Source organism: Oncorhynchus kisutch, linkage group LG28, assembly GCF_002021735.2.
Source record: "Oncorhynchus kisutch isolate 150728-3 linkage group LG28, Okis_V2, whole genome shotgun sequence".
In the NCBI taxonomy this organism is placed as follows: domain Eukaryota; kingdom Metazoa; phylum Chordata; class Actinopteri; order Salmoniformes; family Salmonidae; genus Oncorhynchus; species Oncorhynchus kisutch.
The window spans coordinates 44749175-44772883 of NC_034201.2; positions in this window are offsets into that span (position 1 = coordinate 44749175).

Below are 23709 nucleotides of genomic sequence, written 5' to 3' on the forward strand. Positions count from 1 at the left end.
CAGAACAGAAACGTGTTGCAGAGCAGCGTTGGTGTACATTACTTTTTCATGGAGGTACGTAGCTAATTATTGGCCGCGTCATCATGAGACACTGTGTGACACCATCCCTACTTCCTATAGAGTGCACAACAGTGGAGGCTGGTGACTTGAAGAATTGAGGAGGATGGGAGACCCCACAGACGACAACAGTGTGTTTCAAAAGTCGTCCAAGAGTAATTATTTATTTGAGCCTAAAGCATTTAATAAAGACATTTATTTTGTACAATATTATGGGGAATGAGAGGGTTACACCGTGTTGGAATGTAATCACAGCAGTGATTGAATGAGGGTATGAGGCATGAGTTGAGGTGTTCAGAGGCTTGACTTCAGTGCAGGACAGGATTTGACTGGGAAGACAGAAAACTATAGTTAGACAACAGAGCTAAGAATGAGTTTAGTTAAAAGCAAAGAGTGAAATAATGGATGTGATAATGATGTGTTTGTGATTGACTCTACATACAGTAATGAGAGAAAAGTGATCGGGCTGCTCACTGTGCTTGGAGGGGAAACATTCCATTAGAGAAAGGGGAGAGGTAGAGGTCCATGTGCCAGTAGATGAGACGTGGCTTCAGATCATGTCAGGAGAAAGTTGACAATGGTAGTGGAGTAGTCATCACATCTTAATCAGGGAACAGGACTTAGCAGATACATTCCATTAGAGCTGCGCCATCGTAGGTTTGGACAACGAGGTTTGGACAACGAGGTTTGTACAACGAGTTTTGGACAACGAGGTTTGGACAACGAGGTTTGGACAACGAGGTTTGGACAACGAGGTTTGGTCAACGAGTTTCTCAAAGTTCATCTCGCCCACTTGACACAAATCTAAAATCAAATCGAATTTATTTTCAGTCTCCTGAGGGGGGAAAAGGTGTCGTTGCACCCTCTTCACAACAATCTTGGTGTGTTTGGACCATGATAGTTAGTTGGTAATGTGGACACCAAGGAACTTTAAACTTTCGACCCGCTACACTACAGCCCCGTCGATTAGAATGGGGTGTGTCCGGCCTTCCTTTTCCTGTAGTCCACAATCAGCTCCTTTGTCTTGCTCACTTTGAGGGAGAGGTTGTTGTCCTGGCACCACACTGCCAGGTCTCTGATCTCCTCCTTATAGGCTGTCTCCTTGTTGTCAGTGATCAGGCCTACCACTGTTGTGTCCTCAACAAACTTAATGATGGAGTCGTGCTTGGCCATGCAGTTGTGGGGGAACAGGAAGTACAGGAGGGGACTAACCACGCACCCCTGAGGGGCCCCCGTGTTGAGGATCAGCATGGCGGATGTGTTTTTAAAATGTATTGTACCTTTATTTAACTAGGCAAGTCAGTTAAGAACAAATTCTTATTTTCAATGACAGACTAGGAACAGTGGGTTAACTGCCTGTTCAGGGGCAGAGCGACAGATTTATACCTTGACACCTTGCCATAAGGCAAAAGTGATAACTAAGTGGCTCGGGGAACAAAACATCGATATTTTGGGTCCATGGCCAGGAAACTCCCCAGACTTTAATCCCATTGAGAACTAGTGGTCAATCCTCAAGAGGCGGATGGACAAACAAAACCCCACAAATTCTGACAAACTCAGAGCATTGATTATGCAAGAATGGGCTGCCATCAGTTAATTGACAGCATGCCAGGGTGGATTGCAGAGGTCTTGAAAAAGAAGGGTCAACACTGCAAATATTGACTCATTGCATCAACTTCATGTAATTGTCAATAAAAGCCTTTGACACGTATGAAATGCTTGTAATTATATTTCACTATTCCATAGTAACATCTGACAAAAATATCTAAAGACACTGAAGCAGCAAACTTTGTGAAAATGAATATTTGTGTCATTCTCAAAACTTTTGTCCACGACTCTATAGCCCCCATAATTGCTCTGTGGCACAATCCCAATACAACTCACTAGGTTCATTCTCTGATCCTAAATCTATGATTGGATGGACAACATGTCAGTTCCTACTGCAAACGCTTTGATTGGTTGGAGGACGTCCTCCGGAAATGGTCATAATTACCATATATGTCTATGGAAGGGGGTGAGGCCTACGAGTCTCCTAGGTTTTGTATTGAAGTCAATGCAGCCAGAGGAGGACGGAAGCTAGCTGTCCTCCGGCTACACCATGGTGCTATCCTACAGAGTGCTGTTGAGGCTACTGTAGACCTTCATTATAAAACAGTGTATTTCAATCAATTATTTGGTGACATATAAATATATATTGAGTATAGTTTTATCTATTTTTATTTTTATGAAATTCACTGAGGAGGATGGTCCTCCCCTTCCTCCTCTGAGGAGCTTCCACTGGTATACTACTTTTGACCAGAGTCCTTTTGTCCATTATAGTGAATATGGTCTATAGGCCCTGGTCAAAACTAGTGCACTATATAGTGAATAGGGTGTATAGGCCCTGGTCAAAACTAGTGCACTATATAGTGAATAGGGTGTATAGGCCCTGGTCAAAACTAGTGCACTATATGTTACCTTTATTACTGAATATGGTGCAATTTTAGACACATAGTTTAACTCTATCAGATGTCAACCTGTGGGTCTATGTCTGTTCTGTAGTTCCCTAATAGTCACAGACACCACAGATACCACGGACACCACAGATCAAATCAAATCAAATCAAAATCAAATCAAATCAAATCAAATCAAATTTATTTATATAGCCCTTCGTACATCAGCTGATATCTCAAAGTGCTGTACAGAAACCCAGCCTAAAACCCCAAACAGCAAGCAATGCAGGTGTAGAAGCACGGTGGCTAGGAAAAACTCCCTAGAAAGGCCAATACCTAGGAAGAAACCTAGAGAGGAACCAGGCTATGTGGGGTGGCCAGTCCTCTTCTGGCTGTGCCGGGTGGAGATTATAACAGAACATGGTCAAGATGTTCAATGTTCATAAATGACCAGCATGGTCGAATAATAATAAGGCAGAACAGTTGAAACTAGAGCAGCAGCACAGTCAGGTGGAAGTTGAAACTGGAGCAGCAGCATGGCCAGGTAGACTGGGGACAGCAAGGAGTCATCATGTCAGGTAGTCCTGGGGCATGGTCCTAGGGCTCAGGTCAGTTGAAACTGGAACAGCAGCATGGCCAGGTGGACTGGGGACAGCAAGGAGTCATCATGTCAGGTAGTCCTGGGGCATGGTCCTAGGGCTCAGGTCCTCCGAGAGAGAGAAAGAAAGAGAGAAGGAGAGAATTAGAGAACGCACACTTCGATTCACACAGGGCACCGAATAGGACAGGAGAAGTACTCCAGATATAACAAACTGACCCCAGCCCCCCGACACATAAACTACTGCAGCATAAATACTGGAGGCGGAGACAGGAGGGGTCCACAGATACCATGGACACCACAGATACTAGACACCACAACCACTACAGACACCATGGATACCACATATACTACGGACACCACAGACATCATGGACACCATACACTACAGACACTACAGGCACTGCAGACACCACAGAAACCGTGGACACCACAGATACCATGCACACCACAGAAACCGTGGACACCACAGACAACTCAGCCACCACAGCCACCACGGGCACCACAGACACCACGGACACCACATACACTACATACACCATGGGCACCACAGGCACCACATACACCACAGACAACACGGGCACTACAGACAACATGGCCACCACAGACACCACAGACACCATGGCCACCACAGACACTACATACACCACATACACCATGGTCAGAGACACCACAGACACCACAGACACCACCGACACCACCGACACCATGGTCACCACAGACACCACATACACCACATACGCCATGGTCACCGCAGACACCACAGACACCATGGCCACCACAGACACCACAGACACCATGGCCAGAGACAGTGCTGCTGTCCTTCATTAGGGAATGCCTCTGGGAGACAAAGCAGCTGGCTAATACTTAATGACCCTGTCTATAATTTTGTTAACTTGAGCGTGTAGTCTCTACCGACGAGGGGATAGACAGGGTGAGGAACAGTGTGTGTGTGTGTGTGTGTGTGTGTGTGTGTGTGTGTGTGTGTGTGTGTGCGTGTAAAGAACACCAAACAAGATGAGTACAATCGAGGGGATGGGATAGACAGGGTGAGGAACTGTGTGTGTGTGTATGTGTGTGTGTGTGTGTGCGTCTGTGTTTGTAAAGAACACCAAACAAGACGAGTCCAGTCTAGGGGATGGGGCCTCCTACACTCTGCTCTCTGTCCCAGGCAGCTGGTCTGTTCTTCTACCCAAGGGTCTGCTGTCCCACGCACCTGCACACACACGCACACACACACACACACACACACACACACACACACACACACACACACACACACACACACACACACACACACACACACACACACACACACACACACACACAGTTCCTCACCCTGTCTATCCCATCCCCTCGACTGGACTCATCTTGTTTGGTGTTCTTTACACACACACGCAAACACAGACGCACACACACACACACACACACACACACACACACACACACACACACACACACACACACACACACACACACACACACACACACACACACACACACACACACACACACACACACACAGAGCTCTGAATCCTTTCCCTCCCTGCACCTACAGAATTCCTAACATGGAGCTAAGATAAAAGCACCTGCTCTAAACTTAGTGGTTTGTTGCCAAGCAGAATGTTGCCAAGAAGATCTCTCTCTCTTAAATTGAGTGCTTATCACATAATCAGAGCAATCTCTCTCTCTCTCTCTCTCTCTCTCTCTCTCTCTCTCTGTGCTTCGGTGCTCTGCGAGATTTTCCGTGATTTTCTGAAATCACACACTCGCTAAACCCTAAGTCAGTTCTAAACATAAAGACTTAAGAGAGAATAAAGTAGATGTCACGGGTCAAAATTTTGATTGATGACCCTATGTGAACCTATGTGAACTCTATGTGAACCCTATGTAGTGATGACGTGTGCATGTCTTCTGGTCAGGCAAGCCTGGTTAGGTGGGGGCTATGGGGTGAGTAAGGGTCCCTTTGACAGGCCGTTAATGATTGATGACCCAAGCCTGATAGGCAAGCCTGGTTAGGTGGGGGCTATGGGGTGAGTAAGGGTCCATTTGACAGGCCGTTAATGATTGATGACCCAAGCCTGATTTATGACCCTATGTAATGATTTATGACCCTATGTCATGTAGAAGGGTGCATGCCCTGGGTTGAGTAAGGGACCATGTGTCAGGTCAACCTGTTACTGTTTCTCACGGTTTGGGTTGGTTAAGGCCCCTTATAAAGCCGCTGAACAATACCTGTTTAAGACTGTACATGATAACCCCCCTGAATATTAAACAAAAATGACACCTATGCCAATTTTAGGGCTGTTATGCTCGGCTTGTCATGAACCCAGTGACCAAAGCCTTGAAGAAGTTCTGTGTGAAGCTCCAGAATGTTTTAAAGGATTTTTGGGTACGAGTGAGGGCCACATGTCTTACATATTCCACCCGGAGGATTCTACGGTAAAGATATTCACAGACCGTGGACCCAAACCCCTTTATCCTGCAAAACCTGGGAGTTTTCCCCCGGCTCTGGGGATGAGAGAATGGCTAAACATCAGGCTGGCTCTTTGTAAAATTGAACAGGTCCTAAGTGTTACAAATGTGCCAGGATATGCGTTGGAAGAACAGGTCTGCGGCCGCAGTGATCTCAAGGCTCTAAGAATTGCTTCAATGGACTATAGCCCTGACAACAAAGTGACAATTTTAGCCTGTGACCTTTATGATAAGGCTAATGCTACAAAGTCTGTCAATTCTCCGGTAGCTTCCAGAGCACGCAAACATGTAAACTTTTTTATTCCTGTGTTTAGTTTTAAATGGGTGGATTATCCAATTTTCATAACACTTATGAATAAGCTGGACATTCTCTTCCAAAATGGGGAACAGTTAAAGCGCTGGGCGAGGCTTTCCTTGAGACAGAGTCAAGACCAAAAGGCCCGACGGAGGATCTACCCCTGGAGTGAAAACTTACCATGTGTTGATGGACATAGCAAGAGAGCCTTGCCTTTTGAGGGTGAACTCGACACGGACAATGGCGGTTGGTTGCATAAGCTCCCAGGATCTGTAAGAAAGGCATCGTAAAATACCTTAAGAATGTAACGATATAAAATGTATGTACTAAATATTTTGAATGAAATAAATGGTTTTAAAATCAGAATCTCACCACGTTATGAACTCTCGCGTTTGTTCACTCTTAGCGCAGTCTGTCCCTGAGAAAAATCTTGCGGAAAAAGCCATGTGCGCGCGCATGTGCGTGAGGGAGTTTTCTGTAGTGGCTGTGTGTGTGTGTGTGTGTGTGTGTGTGTGTGTGTGTGTGTGTGTGTGTGTGTTTCAAAAACAGAAAAAGGGGGGCGGGTTGTTTGTTAAAAAAATACCCTGTGTGTGTGTGTGTGTGTGTGTGTGTTTCAAAAACAGAAAAAGGGGGGCGGGTTGTTTGTTAAAAAAATACCCTTGCATGCCTGGTGGGTCGTTTGAAACCAAGGTTTACACTAGCCTGCAAAACAGATGCCTACCCCCCAACAATAATATTGTGTCTTACGACTCCTAATCTTAAAGGCCTTTCATAAAACTATTTTTTTAGGTGGGCTAAAAAAGTCATTCATCCCAGCGATGTCGAGAACAACACACCCCATGCATCTAGGTGCTAGCACCCCGGAGATTTTAGAAGCTCCAAAAGGATCCTAATGTTTAGACACACCCAATACCATGTGTTTGAAATGTGTCAAATATACCATGGGCGGGGGTATAGCCCGAAAAAAACGACAAACCCCAAATGCTATGTAAAAAAATCATTCAGGGGTTTTTCTCTAGGTCGTAGGGTACAAAAGCGCTAGAAACCATGGGCAATGTTAGCAGCGTTTTAGTTCCGATGCAAACAGCACCTCCAGAAACTCCAAGAATCGTTATCGGACTGAAGCGTTAAAAAAGATAATCGGGGAAAAAAGTCTAATGGATCTATCGCAAGGTGAGTTCTTGAAATAAATCTTTATTAGATTTGGTTGTTGTTGGGGAATTGTTTGAAAAGCGTGGGATGTTATAGAAATATTAAACAATCATTAGGATCAGTATGCTTACCGTATAACAAGGCAATATTAGCTAAAGTGATTATAGCTTTAATATTGTCGAATGTTTTATAGATTCTGAAGCATTCACGCAGATACTCCGAGGTATAACTGAGCTCGAACCATCCAATGGGGCTCCGAAACAAAGTGCCGACAAACAAACGCCTGCCCTGAATTGTCAACGTAAGTAAGCTCCAAGAATTCCATACATAAAAATATTTATACCTTAAAAACTAAAAGTGTGGGCATCTTATATTAAAAGTTATTTTATATGTTTACAGAGGACCTAAAGCCTAGAAGGTTAAACGATGCCCTATGGAGCCTGAACGGTTTCTGCGAAGCATATGACTACGAGACAATTCTGCCCTACTCCCAGGATGTATTTACACAAAAGCAGCGAACAGAGACTTTAAACGGCAGGTCAACTCCCCTTGGCCAGGACAACGTTGTCCCCCATATTTCTAAACACCAAAGGATAATTAGTGCTCAGATCCACAGTTCCGCTTCACCCGAACAATTCTACTTGGCCGATATTCACGAGACGTCGTTCCAAGGACTAGGTATGAATCAATTATATATTATTATTTATATATATTATTATTTTAATATTTATATATTTTTTTTATGCCGGAATATGTTAAAACAAGGCCTAATGCTGTTTTTTTTTGTTTGTTTGTTTGTTTTTTTCAGGCTCACCATCTACCGAACCTGCAGATGCTGTAATACAGGTTGAACAAAGACATCAGCCCCTGGTTTCAGAGCTTCTTCAGAACAGCCCTCGTCAAAAAAGCCGAGGTATTTAATTAATGTATTGTTAATATATAGGCTTATATCTGAAATGTATTTGGCATTTTTAACATATTTGAGGGTTAATAACCTATTTGTGTATGTATTATTTTTATTTCAGACTCCTCACCGGCTTATGAACAAGCAAGCATCCCCGAGGAGGCTCCAAAGACACCAGCGAAACCTGATGATGTCAAAGATTTAAATGACATTTCTGAGGTAGACGATTTGATGTTCTGTGAAGCTGCCAACCTTCTTGAATCGGCCAATTCTGTGGGGGAAACAGCAGATTCTGAAATAGACCAAGAACGTTTTTTCAAAGCGTTTACCCTGGGTTTAAAATCACGAAAGGCTCTACTCCAGAGGCGCATGTGTATTCTACTCGAGCATCAATACAATCAGGATGTGTCATTCTGGCGTAGCGAGCTACCCCGTATGTTAAAAAACATTAGGGCTAAAACAAGCAAATACCGCCGTTAAAAAACACACATGTAAACACACACACACACACACACACATCCTTAATTAGACAGATGGCGCCCCCTATAGACCAAAGTGAGACAATTGAAACCCTCTTAGCCAGGATCCCTACAGAGCTCCAAGATATAGTTAACCATATGAATGATTCGGGGGTAATTGACATAATGACAATAGATGAAAATCTATTATCCCAGATTCCCTCCGAACTCATAGACATTATTACACGTATGAATGAGTCAGGGCCTTCCGAGGAAAACATGTTAACACAGATTCCCGAAACCATCATATCTCTAATTACCCAGCTTAACGCGAGCCCTAGGTTTAATTCGGCCCCACAGACACCTCTAAGACAGCCTTTAACAACATTGTCCGAAGAGTCTGAAAGTCAATATGATGTTTTTGAACAGTTGGACAAATGTCTAGCAAATCTGGAGGGGGGCGGTCTTGAGATCATTGTACAGAACGAGAGCGCTAGGTTTAATTCGGCACCCCAGACACCTATAAATCAGCCTTTAACACCAATGTCCGAAGAGTCTGAAACCCAATACGATGTTTTTGAACAGTTGGACAATTGCCTAGCAAATCTGGAGGGGGGAGGTCTTGATCGAAGTGTACATGTTTTGCGTCGAAATAAATTCAACAATATTGAGGTTCGCCAGTTTTTCAATTTCGCATGGGGGGGTCAGATTCGGGAATATGCTGTGTTTTACGTAATGCTTATGGACACTTTGAATGAACTGTTAGCGAGGATTAGAGATTATAGCGAACCTAGGGATCTCTTACAGTTGGAAATTTGTGGAGACAGTCTACAGAGCAAGGTATCGCTTATTTTACAGAATGGTGAAGCAGAGCTTGAACAATTTGTTAAACTGCTAGAACGCCTTGTTCAGTCAAATTTAAACGTGCTAGCAGATAGGACCCTCGAACTTGTAGTACAATTAGTACGCCAACCACAAGGGGGCGGGGGTCAGAGACGAAAGCTCGAGAGTTTAATGCAGTCCGAAATCATAAGCAATAAAAGGGCCTATCTCATAAACGTTCACAATCCAGGTAATAAGCTATGTTTTGCCATAGGTTTGGCCCACTTACTCAGCCCAGGATGTACTGATCAAGCCGCGTTACATAAAGCTCGAGAGCTACAAACTGCGGTGGGTCTCGGTATACAGGATGCTGTGGCTTTCTCAGACATAGTCAAATTTGAAAACTTTCTGAACATCAAGATTGTGGTTTTGTACCACAGTAGGGCTAATGACGCTCTCCTCAAGTTCCAAAATATACCCGAACCACATCCTAAGACTATGTACTTTTATGTGCAAAATGAGCATTACTATGCCGTAACTAACATCACAGCCTTTTTAGGCGCGCCATATGTCTGTCCAGCCTGTCATACCGGCTACACACGCATGGGGGGGCACTCGTGCCGTTACAACTGTTCAGTATGTCTGGATAAACATTGCCCTATGCAGCCGCTAAACTTGACCCCCTGTGCGGATTGTCACCGCACATGTCGTTCGGCCTACTGTTACGAAAAACACAAAACTGAAACATGGCATCCCAAGGCATGTAAATCTGTAAGCAGTTGTGACATTAACAAGAAATGTCCAAAATGTCATTGCAATTACAACCTTAAAATAGATAGCCCTAAACCTCATGTTTGTGGAATTATACACTGCCCAATCTGTAAAGGTCCTTTGAAAAGCAGAGACGCGGAAGCGGTTCAAGAAGTAACACATGAGTGTTACATTCAGCCCTTGGCTGAAGATGAACATACAGAGAAATATGTGTTTTATGATTTTGAGACAAATCAGCAATCAGGGGTTCATTTGCCTATTTTTGTGTCAACCATGACTTTCAAGGGTGAAAAATGGTCGGCCGAGGGACCGAATTGTGCCCGACTCTTTCTAAAACATTTTAGAAAAGCCCAGTACAGAAACTTCACGTTTATAGCTCACAATGCTAGGGCCTATGACTCCTATCTGCTTCTGAACCCTTTGATACAGCAAGGCGTGGCACCCAGTGTCATAGCTCAAGGGAGTAAAATATTATGCTTTGTTGACCCCGCCTTCAAACAGAGATACATTGACAGCTTAAGCTTCTTACCCATGAGATTGGCTCAAATGCCAGAGGCCTTGGGTTTTGAAAACTCTGTCAAAGGCTATTTCCCTCATTTCTTCACATCTGAGGAGAATCTACATTATATAGGATCTTATCCAGCCCCCGAAATGTACGGGTGTGATCAAATGTCTCCCAAAGAGCGTGAGAGATTCATGACATGGTACGAGACCGTAAGACATGGCACTTTTGATTTCCATAAAGAGATGGAATCATACTGTGACAATGACGTTGTTATACTTCGTGAAGGATGCCTCAGATTCAGAGAAGAGGTAATCAAAGATGCGGGCATTGACCCCTGGAGCTGTACAACTATTGCATCAGCGTGCATGAAAACCTATCGTACACACTATCTAACTCCTGAATCTATAGCTATCCCATCGCCAGACAACTACCGACGCCAATTCAAGGCCTACTCTAGTGGTTCCATTCAATGGTTGGAGTACTTGGCCCAGGATAAAGATATTTTTATCCAACATGCTTTGAATCGGGGGGAGAAGGCTTTTGGGCCTTACCATGTAGATGGATACACACAGATTGACGGGGTTGAGACAGTGTATGAGTACAACGGTTGTTTCTTCCACGGTTGTAAATTATGCTTTGTCCCCCACACCTTGTGTGTCCTAACCCAAAAGACTTTTGGGGAAATGTACCAAGAGTTTCAAGACAAACTGAATTCTTTAAAGGCTACTTACGGGTTAAAAGTTGTGGTTTTGTGGGAGCACGAATGGACAGCCCTCAAAAAGGCAGATCCTAGTGTTAAGGCCTTCCTTACCCATTATGACCCTCCAGAGCCCCTGGAACCGCGACAGGCCTTGTTTGGAGGCCGGACCAATGCTTTGACATTGCGTTATGTAGCTCAACCCGACGAGACAATAGGCTATGTAGATTTTACATCCCTATATCCTCATGTAATGAGTTCCTCATTCTATCCTATAGGGCATCCTGAAATTATTCACAGCGACTTTGACGAACCCCAAAATTATTTTGGTTTAATCAAAGCGACTGTCTACCCTCCTAGGGGGCTGTTTATACCTGTGTTGCCTTACAAGGGTCCTAAAGGAAAACTTTTCTTTCCCCTTTGTCGCACATGCTGTGAAAACCACAACCAGGAAAACCCCTGTGATCACACAGATCAAGAAAGAGCCCTGACCGGTGTATGGGTCACTGTAGAATTCTCTAAGGCTTTAGAGAAGGGGTATCGTGTGGCCAAAATCTTTGAAGTGTGGAACTTTTCCAGGAAATCAGACACACTTTTTAAAGAGTACATCAAAACCTTCTTGAGATGCAAGCAGATGGCTTCAGGCTATCCTGCATCGGTCACAGATCAAGAAAGTAAAGACCAGTACATTCAAGACTACCATGACAGAGAAGGCATACTTCTTGACCCTGACAGAATAGAGGTCAACAAAACCAAAAGAAATGTGTCGAAATTGTACTTGAACTCCCTTTGGGGGAAATTAGCGCAGAGATGCAATATGCTAACAACTTCGATCATTAAAGACCCCGAAGAATTTTTGGAATTTGTTTTTTCGGACCAATACGAAATTTCACATTTTTCCTTCTTGAGTCAAGACATTGCCTTGGTGCAATGGAGGCGCCACCAAAAGTGGGTTCTACCCCCGGGTAATGTAAATGTGTTTCTTGCAGCATTTACCACAGCCTATGGCCGCCTTGAACTGTACACCCTCATGGAACAGCTTCAGAGGCGGGTTCTTTACCACGACACAGACTCTGTGGTCTATGTAAGCAAACCGGGGGATTGGACCCCCCCACTTAGCAACTATCTTGGGGGTTTAACGAGTGAACTCGAAGAGGGTGACCATATTACAGAATGGTCCTCATGTGGTCCAAAAAGCTATGCTTTTAGGACTAAAGCCAATCACGTGGTGTTGAAAGCCAAAGGCGTGACTCAAAACTATGAAAATGCACCGCGTGTAAACTTGGAATCAATCACGCGCTTGGTCGAGGGGTTCGTAAAGGACAAGAATAGTGACTTGGAGATTTTGAGCTCCTACAACAAAATAGTGAGGGATAAAAAGGGGTTCCATCTAAGAAACGCACCACTCACTAAAAGATTCAGGGTAGTCTATGACAAGAGACAGCTATTGCCTGACGGTACCACATTGCCCTTTGGCTACTGACTTATGCTACAAGCCCCAGTGTGTCTTAAAGCTTAAGATATTATGACTGCTGTCGAGGGTTTTGACCCCCGGCTACAATTGCCTTTTTCAGCATTAATTGCAGGCCCTTCAAACAGTGGCAAAACTTTTTTTGTAAAAAGTATTTTAGAGAATTCTGAACATGTGTTATCTCAAAAGCCTGACAATATTGTATGGTGTTATTCATGTTACCAACCTCTGTATGATGAATTATTGAAGACAATAAAAATCAAGTTTGTTGAAGGAATACCCGATTCTCTGTCTGATGATGAACTTCTCCCCCCACATGTAAATAATCTGCTGGTTTTGGACGATATGCTATTTGCTGGTAGCGAACACCCTGAAATTGCACGAGCTTTTACCCAATATACTCATCATAGAAACCTGTCCGTGCTTTACTTGGTCCAGAATGTGTTTCACCAAGGTAAAAATAGTCGGACCATTAGCTTGAATGCCAACTACATGGTATTGTTTAAAAATCCTAGAGACAAACTGCAAATTAGCACTCTAGCTCAGCAGATGTACCCTGGACGGAAATCATACTTTATGGAGAGCTATGAGGACGCTACCAAAGAGCCATTTTCTTATTTAATCGTGGATTTAAAAGCAAATACTCCAGAACACCTTAGGCTACGTACAGGGCTGTTTCCGGGGGAGAGGCCTGCTGCATACCTTCCTAAAAAGTAAACGCTATGTCTCTGCGTTTAAAAAGAAACCTCCCCCTCTTGAGAAGGCTAGTAGGTTCTACAGCTAAAGAACGGAAGGCCATCTTGGGTCGCTGTTCTTCAGATCTCATATTAGCCCTATGTGAGATTGCTTTGAATCTTCTCAAAGGACGCATTCCACTCACCCTGAACCAATTGAAAAAATTAAGGAGACAAAAGACAGCGATCAAACTCTTTGCCAATAAAAGGGCCAGTCTTCAAAAGAAAAGACATAGTATACAACAGTCTGGGGGTTTTCTTCTACCTTTACTCAGTATAGCCGTGCCCTTCATCACCAGCCTTATTGCGGCCAGACGTGGTGGTTGAACACGTGGTGTGATGGCCACTAAAATGTACTTGGTGCCTCAACAAGAGTTGGATAGACTTAAAAAACAAATGCAGGGTCCTGAAGATATCAGACAAACAGCGGAAAATGATTTGGATACGGCCATGAAGGATGTTTTGAACCGAAAAGGATTGAACCCCTATGATAAGATTCAAAAATACACAAACCTAATGCAAAGGTATTTGACTCGGGTAAAGCAAGGGGAGAGAGAGACTAACCATTTAACCCTTTCCCTACCGGACCCTTTAACAGATGTCGAACCTAACGATAGCCATGCCCCTGTAAGGCCTGTACCGTCGATCTTACCTAGTGGAGATAATATGTCGGGTGAAGCTCAAATGCCATTTGAAGATAAAGTTATGCATGACCTACTGACACATGTGCCTTTACGTAACAGGAAGAATGTTAAATACATTATGAACAAGATAAAAGACTCAAAGGGGATAGCTGCTTGGAACGACTCTGGAGAGTTTATCCTTCAGGGCTCTGTGGTTAGGGGGTCCCATATGCAGGACTTGCTTAAAAGTACCACGGCTGCCCACAAGGTTGATGATGACCGAAGGCCTCCCGGCTGGCGTCAGTTTCTTAAGGCCCTGGCAATCCTCAACATCCCCCTCTCCGGTGTACCCAACCATAAGCTTCGTCAACAGATTCAAGCTTTAAAACAAAAGCCTTCAACGAGATACAGCACCCCTAAAGATGCCCCAACGACACCGGCCCCATATGAAAGCGATGATGCTAACTCATTTACTCCCATGAACGTCTCAGGACCTTTTCCTAAACCCGATCTCTCGGCGTGGTTAGACTTTTGAAAATGACTTTTGAATGACTATGATTAAATTCAATAAATTTTTTATTTGAAAAATAAGCAAGTTAACATTTGTGGCATTCTTGAAACATATGACGTGAGCATACGCCTTGATTACGCGTTCTTAAAGGACACACATTTGAACACTTTTGATATTTTCTAACAAAACAAGATACAAGGTTATCATTACTTCTTAAATCATCCTTATAAAGAGACATAACATCTTCAAAAGAAACTCCCCGGGCTCTTTGGCACAGGTAAAATACACAGTGGTGACCGCATGTAGTGGAAAGGTTATCTTGCACTTGTTTGATGTTGTAGTAGATCTTTGTACCGTTTAGGGTCAAAAAATCTTTAATAGATTTAGGGAAATGTGAAAAACCGGGGGGAAAGCCATAGGAATCAAAAAAAGTTGAGATTTTTCGTCCACCTTCCTGTTCTAATGTCATAGCTAGCCAATGTTCACCAGGCATGTGTTTAGGATGGGTATTGACAATAAACATTGCAGGCCTCTCAGACCATATCTCCATAGGTAATTCATCACAAGCCAACACTCCACAAAATTGTTTTCCAATCAAGCGGCGCATGAGCCCGTCCAACTCTTGGGTATTCATGTCTTTGTTCAAAGGTCCTTAATAATAATCCACTAAGACCTGTCTTCGGGCATTCACTTCCAAGATTGAATCAGAGCATGCGTAAACAATCATGCTAACTGTACAGGTTAAAGGTGTACGGAAACGCATTTCCAGCCTGAGGTTACCTTGGGACACCACAGACAGATTTCCTGAGGTGTCATCATCAGGTGATAAATTGAAAGCATACAATGTGTAACCCTCTGCAAAATCATTTCTGTCAATAGGTAAAGAGAGATCTTTTAGATGTCGCCCTGTAGCCAGGAATAGATTGTAAAATTCTCGCACAGATATGTTGTTATTAAATTGTGGTTGGAAAGCCTTCGCCGGAACCTGACGTCCGTCCTGACAGAGCGCTACATACTCTGCATTGAAGTGCTGAAAATTAAAGGTTTTTTTATCTAAACTGCCCGTATTAGAGGCGTGATCAACCAGACCTATAACCACATATCTAGGTAAAGGGCCTAGAAATAGGTTTTCTTGACTGCAGATTCTACTGCCCACAGGTATGCTAAAGGTTTTCATGGTAATTCTTTGGAGAGGGTAAAGGGCATTTCCTTTCATCAAAGCATGTGAGTGACCCAGGCGCACGGCCGGAGATACAGATACTTTTTTAATAAAAAGGGTTGCCCCCAACACTTTCAAACTAAAATCCCCGTCTTGGGGAGACATCAGGCAAAAATCATCCTTGGCCCTGGTTAATTTTAATCTTAAATCAACCGAATTTAAGAGTAACCGTTCTTGAAAGAAAATGTCAGAGTGTATAGGGCCTAGCAAATGAAACTCTCGAGATTCGGCGCAGTAGCGAGCTCGTGCCGCTAGTCCTTTGTTTGCACCGGTGGAAGGGTCTGTCGATTCCATAGAGGCTCCTGCAGTATCCTTGCTAAACAGCCCGGCGCTAAATTGGGTTTTGAGAGTGTCTTCGGAGTAGTTTAGTAAACACTCCATGATGGCTCTATAAGGGTATGTAGCGCTGCTTTGACTGATTAGGCGTTCACCCAAAGTCACATCAACTTGGGAGAAAATGGTGGCCAAGGGGTAATTAATGAGACTCACTTTGGCATCGTCTGCAATATTAGACCCATCTCTTTTGGTCACTTTTAGACGTAAATGCACCAAGGTGTTGTTGAGGTCCAGATAGTTGTCACCATGGCCTGGTATGAAAAATTCGATAGGCCCGTTATCGGTAATAGCAGAGAGAGGGGCTATCTCCACATAACTGGATCTATCTATTGAATGCTGCGTTAACGGTGCCGTGAAAAGATCAAGTTCTGTCTTTATAGCTTCAGAGGACATTCGATGTAAAAGAGCCATGTCACTTATTCTTTTAGAAAATACTTCCTAGTATTCTTTTAGCCTGTTTTGGTACAGACCTCCTCACTTTACCCCGTCTTTGACTTACTGAGGTTCTTTTAACAGTTAACCGCCGCTTTTTAGGTGCAGGTCTACGCCTTAAACCAGGGGGTCTCTTTTTTGGCCTTCGAGACAATATCATAAGCCCCGAGCCTTCTTGATGCTCCACCTCTGGTGACGCCCTTCGGGTCATAGCATTGGCTACAACCTCACTTACTATATTTTTAGCCGCTGATTTTAAATGTGGTTTGGCTATGCTGAAGCCTCTCTTCATAAACGGTAAAACCATCCTGAAGAGGTTACGGAATATACCTCCTATCCCCGAACCATACATTGTCGGCGCTCCATGATATCCTGGTAGTCCATTACCCACTTGATCCACATAGTATGAAACATAACGGTTAGGGTCGAGCTGATGGTGCTCCATAACCCTTTTATTTGTATTATGTTTATAAATATAATACAGCTATTATATATGTAGAGAGGTTTTGGTGGGTCTAAAGTGGAGTTTTACAATCGTTTTACCATAAGTAAATTCAATGTTTTCGTTCTGATCCGTTTTAAGCTCAACCAGAATGTTTTCAATATAGTTCTTGCTGACATGTACGTAGTGCGGCTTGTCATAATTGACAGTGACGATGTCCCCATCCTTGCCGTCTATATGAACTGTTCGCAGGAGGGGCACACAGCTGTCTCCGACCCTTTGATAGGTTATGATGTCGGTATAGACAAATATGTTGTAAAAGCCTGCATGTATATCCGCAGGGAATGGGAATAATTTATCGTTCACATACGTCCATTTATTGGGACCCATCCCCAACATGTAGGATAAATTACCGCTGGTCTTTATACCTCCGTTAGCAGGCCCTGAGATTTGTATCCTTTTATGGATTGGATTGTAGAATAGGAATATTTCCATCTTGTTCAGGGTTAGGTGTTCATTCAACTCTGAGACGATCCTGTCGACGGTTCTATAGAAACCTTTTTTAAGCTTAATAAGTTTCGCAGGTTCCGAGAACCTTTTGCAATAAAAATCACGGTCCTTAGCTTTGATATTATACCAACTATGGGGGTATGTAATCTCGCTGAGACCTACTTCCCAAGCCTCTGATAACTCTATAGGCTTTGGAAAATTGGTTGTATACTTCGAACTCTGATTATTACGATATATCTGTGCCGACGCATTACTGGGGAGAGTCAGGTAGAAGCCGCTGTGTTCCATGATGCCCAACTGTGTACACGCGAATGATGCGCTAGTTATCATGACTAGGGGTTTAAATTAACCCCCGTTGCCTCCACCACATCCTGCTCCAATACCCAACTGTTGAACTTTTGAGGCCAGTTTTTCCAGCGGACCAGCAACCATTTTTTACCCTTTTCTCTCTTCTGATCTAGAATCTCCTCCACGTGAAAGACTTTGTCTTTACCCAACTGGACCTTCTGTAATTCCTTCTCATAAAAAGATCCCTCTATAAGATCCCCGTCATAATCTTTTAATTTGTAGACCGGCGGAATGCGTGGCAGACATTCGGTAACGGTAAACAACTCCGAGCTAAAGCCTTGTTCGTATTTTTTGTCGAAAACACCCCTCAACTTTGATATACGCACCAAGTCACCCACTAGGAATTTAAAAGTCATTTTTTTCTTACGGCGAAGTGGGAACAAACCATACATATTTTTAAAGACTTGAAAAGAGTTTTCCGAAGAGACCTCCGAGGGCTTCATACGTATAGTCTTATGGTAGCTGTGGTTGTAACCGTTTACTAAATCCTGAACTATGTCTGTATATCGGTTGGTGTTGTGAGCTGTAAAATAGCGCCACATCCGCTCTTTCAAAGTCCTATTAAAGCGTTCCACAACCGAAGCTTTCAAATCAGAGCCTGTAGCAAAATGTACTATATTATACTTATTCATTAGCTTCTGAAATGTTTTATTAAAAAATTCTTTTCCGCCATCCGTCTGCACTTTCTTGGGGGCGCCTCCTGCCTTCAAGATCGATTCAAAGGCCCTGGTCACCTCTGCCCCGCTCTTATTTTTTAACACCCTTACATAGGCTAATTTAGAGAAAATATCTATAACCGGCAAGGGACTGCATGTCACATAGATCCGCCTGAAATTGGGATAATGGATGCGTAGAAAAAACTCTATTTCTTGGAAAATGTTTTCTTACAGGTTTATGTAGAGTGTAGGCATCTTGCTCTGATAACCATTCATTCACTTTAGCATCGCTTAACAGACTACCTGTTTCTTCGACTATAGCTCTCTGTAAACGCTCTTTACCCCCATAAGACCCGGGGTTAGAGGGATTATAATATATGTTTTTCAACAGCTGCTCAGCCATCCTTCTTGCCTCTCTGAGGTACAATAACTGTAATGAGCCACTTTCATATAACGACAACATTTCAGTTTGTGAATTTTTATTTTAAGAATGCAACAATTATTACGTATACAGACAATTCAGGATTTGTTGCAAGATACAAGTCCCCGTTTTCTCAACAATCACAGCATGCAACACCCTGTATATATTGTTTAGATTTACAGGTTTGTTTCGCTGAATTTTTAAAACACACACGTCTGATATATAAGTATATAAACAACAAATATGATACACATTCACATTAAAGGGTGGTTCAAACAAATAATGTAAAATCTTAGCCAAAGTTATTTCTAGTTCTTCAGAATCCTCAACAAGCCTTGATACCATATGTGACCATTGTAAACTCTCGCCCGTATGTCGGACATGTTTCATGATTTGCTCCATTTTTAACACACGCTCTACAATAACCCCTGTATTGTGGGTTGTGTAGAACTTTACATTGTTCACTTTATTTTCAATAATCTGATGCATAACATTTGTAAGGTCTCTCAAAAGAAAAAATGTATTTATTCGCTCAAACATCGTAGACACATAGTTACCCATAGCTCTAAATAAACAAAATGTCACTCGGTCTCTTGGGATTTATTGAGCCAGAAAAGCATCACATCAGCCATCACAGCTTCCCTGTATTTGTTGTCGTCCACCAGGGTGTGTCGGATTTCTTTGAGTTTCTCATGGATGAAGAGGGCCTCCTTCAGTTCATGTAGGAAGGCTTCGGTTACCCCGTAAACTCTAGGGATAGACGGCGCAATACCCATAGACTCCAGGGCGATGACCAGCGCTGGTATAAAACGGCAGGACCACAGTCTTTTCACCAGCTCCTCAAAATGATTGAAAAAGTAGTATCTAGGAGGGTCGTAGAGGCAAGGATGACGACGCTGGCTGGGATGATTGATCTCACAGCCGATGCATTTTTCTCGTATATATTCGCCAATCACCACGTTTAAAAGTGTAGCTACAGAGGCCTTGATTGTATCCACAAAAATAGTACTGGCCACCCCATCAAACACATCCTCAGGCTGGGTAAATGTCGGGGGTGTCACGGGTCTTGCCAGGGGTGCGTAGAGTGTAGGGCTTCGTGGCATAGAGTCTTTAGTGTCGGGCCCCCAGGACGTAGTGGCTTCCTCGTAGATGGTCTGGAGATCCATGGTGTATGCTGAAATGAAGAACTGGCTGCTTTTTTCTTTTTATTGTAGAACAAGACCCTTGGGTATCTGGGGGGGGCGGGGTAAAAGCATCCGCTTACTTAGTTTTCTTCTGACGCTGTATCTTCTTGAGGCTCTTTTGCATCGTAATCTTTACGATTCGTATATATTATGCACTTCTTTAAATGAACAAGGCTCTGACGCTGTTGGCTCTGTACAAAGAGAGCATCCAACGGTTGCAACATTTTCAATTCCAGTACATCCCAACTGTTAAAAGGAATAAGCAGACGCAGTCGGGTATCCCCAGTCAGGCCACCACCCCTAAGTTTGTGGTTTCGGATTGCCTCGGTGCCGATATAGAACTCCACGCTGCCGCACGGTCGGCCATTCTTTCTTTGTATTTTCACCCTGTGAAATATTTGTCCTGAGGAGTCCGGGGTACCTTCCCAACGGGTCTCGTGGCCCGTGAACACACTATACCCCTTGGTGATAAGGCTCAGTTCAGGACACACAACCTTGCGAAAAACCGACCAGTCTTCAACACCATATTCCAAGCCTACAGTCTGGTCTGTATATTCTTCTCCTTCATCTACCGTATAGAGGGTCACTCTACAGGCCAGGTAATCAAACCGATACCCCTACTGCTGGCCATTAGACATCAACACTTGATCTGTCAGAGCATTTGCTGGCGGTATTTGGGTTCTATACACATTTAAAAAACGTTTTTTTGGCGCATCATATATTGCTGGTTGATACTTTGCCCTTGCTCTATGGGCAACCCGAAGGCCTGTTTCAGTTGTTACAGTCATCACTGCTTTGGGTACCGGATCCCAAATTCCATGGTTATTCTTAAGATCTTGTGCACTCTTAAACAGGTATTGTTCAGCGGCTTTATAAGGGGCCTTAACCAACCCAAACCGTGAGAAACAGTAACAGGTTGACCTGACACATGGTCACTTACTCAACCACCAACCCCCCTGGGCATGCACCCTTCTACATGACATAGGGTCATAAATCATTACATAGGGTCATAAATCAGGCTTGGGTCATCAATCATTAACGGCCTGTCAAATGGACCCTTACTCACCCCATAGCCCCCACCTAACCAGGCTTGCCTGACCAGAAGACATGCACACGTCATCACTACATAGGGTTCACATAGCAGTCTTCAACACCATATTCCAAGCCTACAGTCTGGTCTGTATATTCTTCTCCTTCATCTACCGTATAGAGGGTCACTCTACAGGCCAGGTAATCAAACCGATACCCCTACTGCTGGCCATTAGACATCAACACTTGATCTGTCAGAGCATTTGCTGGCGGTATTTGGGTTCTATACACATTTAAAAAACGTTTTTTTGGCGCATCATATATTGCTGGTTGATACTTTGCCCTTGCTCTATGGGCAACCCGAAGGCCTGTTTCAGTTGTTACAGTCATCACTGCTTTGGTACCGATCCCAAATTCCATGGTTATTCTTAAGATCTTGTGCACTCTTAAACAGGTATTGTTCAGCGGCTTTATAAGGGGCCTTAACCAACCCAAACCGTGAGAAACAGTAACAGGTTGACCTGACACATGGTCACTTACTCAAACCCACCAACCCCCCTGGGCATGCACCCTTCTACATGACATAGGGTCATAAATCATTACATAGGGTCATAAATCAGGCTTGGGTCATCAATCATTAACGGCCTGTCAAATGGACCCTTACTCACCCCATAGCCCCCACCTAACCAGGCTTGCCTGACCAGAAGACATGCACACGTCATCACTACATAGGGTTCACATAGAGTTCACATAGGTTCACATAGGGTCATCAATCAAAATTTTGACCCGTGACATCTACTTTATTCTCTCTGACTTAAATCTCAAAATTCTATAATTGCTATAATCTATAATCTATAATCTATAATCTATAATCTATAATTGCCTACCCCAAGGTGTCACGGTCTGACCATCGTTCGTATGTGTTTTCCTTGTTTTAGTGTTGGTCAGGATGTGAGCTGGGTGGGCATTCTATGTTGTGTGTCTGGTTTGTCTATTTCTATGTTTGGCCTGATATGGTTCTCAATCAGAGGCAGGTGTTAGTCATTGTCTCTGATTGGGAACCATATTTAGGAAGCCTGTTTTGTGTTGGGTTTTGTGGGTGATTGTTCCTGTCTCTGTGTTTACACCAGATAGGACTGTTTAGGTTTTCACTTTTGTTGTTTTGTTTAGTCTGTTCATGTTTAGTCGTCTTTATTAAAAACATGAATAACCACCACGCTGCATTTTGGTCCGCCTCTCTTTCACCAGAAGAAAACCCTTACACAAGGAGGATATGTGTTCACGTTCAGCTTCCTGTGTAAACCGTAAGTGCCTTAAAATGGTGTCATAGGTGATGTTTCGAAGGGTTAAAAAGGTCAGATCTTTTCAAAACTTCATATGTGTGATTAGGCAACCCCCATGAACTGTAAGTCAGTCATTTCTCCCAACAGATGTCAAAGAAAAGCTCTCTCTTACACACACACACACACACACAGCAAGGATGGAGTGACAAAGTGCAGTGCTTAAAGACACACAGAGCCTGCAATGGCATTTCCATATTCTCTATGCCGTGCCGAGTTCAACGAGATGCCCCGCTTGACCGTAGCTCGCTCTGAGTGCAGCGAAAAAAAAGTAGGCCCAAAATGAAGCCTACTTTTTTTCGCTGCACTCAGAGCGAGCTACTTGCCTAATCACACTACTTGCTTGCTTTTGGGTGACAGTGAGAGAACCGTTAGGGTGAGAAGCACGATTCGACCTCAGGTACGATCCTGAGGTCCTCCCGATCTGTGCAAGCCTAATCCTGACCGTGTGGCATTAACCCTTAACAGTAAAACAGGGTTTTTTGATCTCACAGATTACAATGACATCTCTCCCCATAGGAATACATTGCCTGCTCCTCTAAAGTCAACCTGAAGCCTATGTGGGTTATGAATGCCTTATGAACCTGTCTTCAATGACAGTCCATCAGGACACTATGAGGTCTACCTGTGTTGATTCTAAGATTCCTGGAGCAACTGGAAGTGGTTACAATCACCCTAAACGTGTTTTTCCATACCCAAACAGCAGTTTGTGATATATAGTGCATTCAACCCTGTGTAAATCGGTCAGTTCTTAACGAAAACACTTAAAACTCAGGATTCTGTAAAAGCCTACCCCAATGAGGATATGTGTTTACTTATAGCTTCCTGTGCCAACCGGAAGTGCCATAATTGGTGTCACAGGAGCTGTTTCGAAGGGTTAAAAAAGTCAGATCTTTCTAAAACTTCATATGTGTGATTAGGCACATTTCAAAGAAACTAAATCACACACACACACAGCTTGGAAGGAGGGACATATTGGGGTGCGTAGAGACAGACAGTGCCTGCAATAGTTAGCTTTGTTCGAGGTAAAAAAGAACCGTCAGACCTAGAGTTCTGAACCTTTAGAAACCTGTTCTAGACCTCAGGTCGATAGTGCGTGGTGAGTTACTTGGCTCTAGAAGATTCTTGGACCGAGAAACAGCCTCGTACATTTGCAATGACTTCAATTCATTTTGACCATTACAAAAATGACGACATTTAGAAAAGTCTCAGAGACGCAAGACGAGGTGCATTGAAACCGGCTCGGCCCATAGAGAAGGACCCCAATGTTTCTGTCCGATAGCTCATT